We start from the raw sequence: 764 nt of genomic DNA on the forward strand, positions 1-764 counted from the left end.
CAAAGCTGCAGTGGATGTAGAATGAAGAGTCAAATAGGCTACAATATTTTTTTCATATAGGACATAAAATATATTTGAAATGACATTATTGCATAAGAAGCTGGGACAGAAACGTAACGATAGAAATAATAGATAACAGCAAACAGTGCTCTACAGAGCCATTGTTGAATGGAATTCTCTTCCGGGTCACATCTCTAAAACCCAGAGCAAGGTCAGTTTCAAAAAACAGATGAAGAAACACCTAATGACAGCTCACAAAAGGTTGTGTACCCATAAATGATCTATTTCCTGTGTGTGTCACTGTATCTGAGTGTGTGTTTTGACACTGTATATGTGTGATGATTCCTCACAAAATCACATGTGTCCCTATATCTGATATCTGATTAGATGTTTAGATTATTGGCTATATGCTGTTGATTTTATATACTGTATGTTGTCTATGTAAATCTTTTGTTATGTTTGGATTGTGTATTTCTGAATTGTATTTTTATTTTTATCTTATTATTTGTATTGTTACACTGATCGGACCCCAGGAAGAATAGTTGATGTCAACTACATCAGCTAATGGGGATCCAAATAAAATAAAATCAAAGCTCAGGTAACGTAATATTATGGAGCACATTTTATATTCTAAAATTGAGGCAGAAAACGCTGTGACTGTGTTGTAACAGTAGGGGGCAATAATGCCAAGATTTACCACAACTTCCTGTTTTAAAACAACTAAAAGAAGAAGAAAACGGGCCAATCACAGAGCGCCCAGGGCC

Source organism: Trachurus japonicus, chromosome 3 (assembly GCF_045865225.1).
Source record: "Trachurus japonicus isolate A0001 chromosome 3, Traja_1.0".
Lineage (NCBI taxonomy): Eukaryota > Metazoa > Chordata > Actinopteri > Carangiformes > Carangidae > Trachurus > Trachurus japonicus.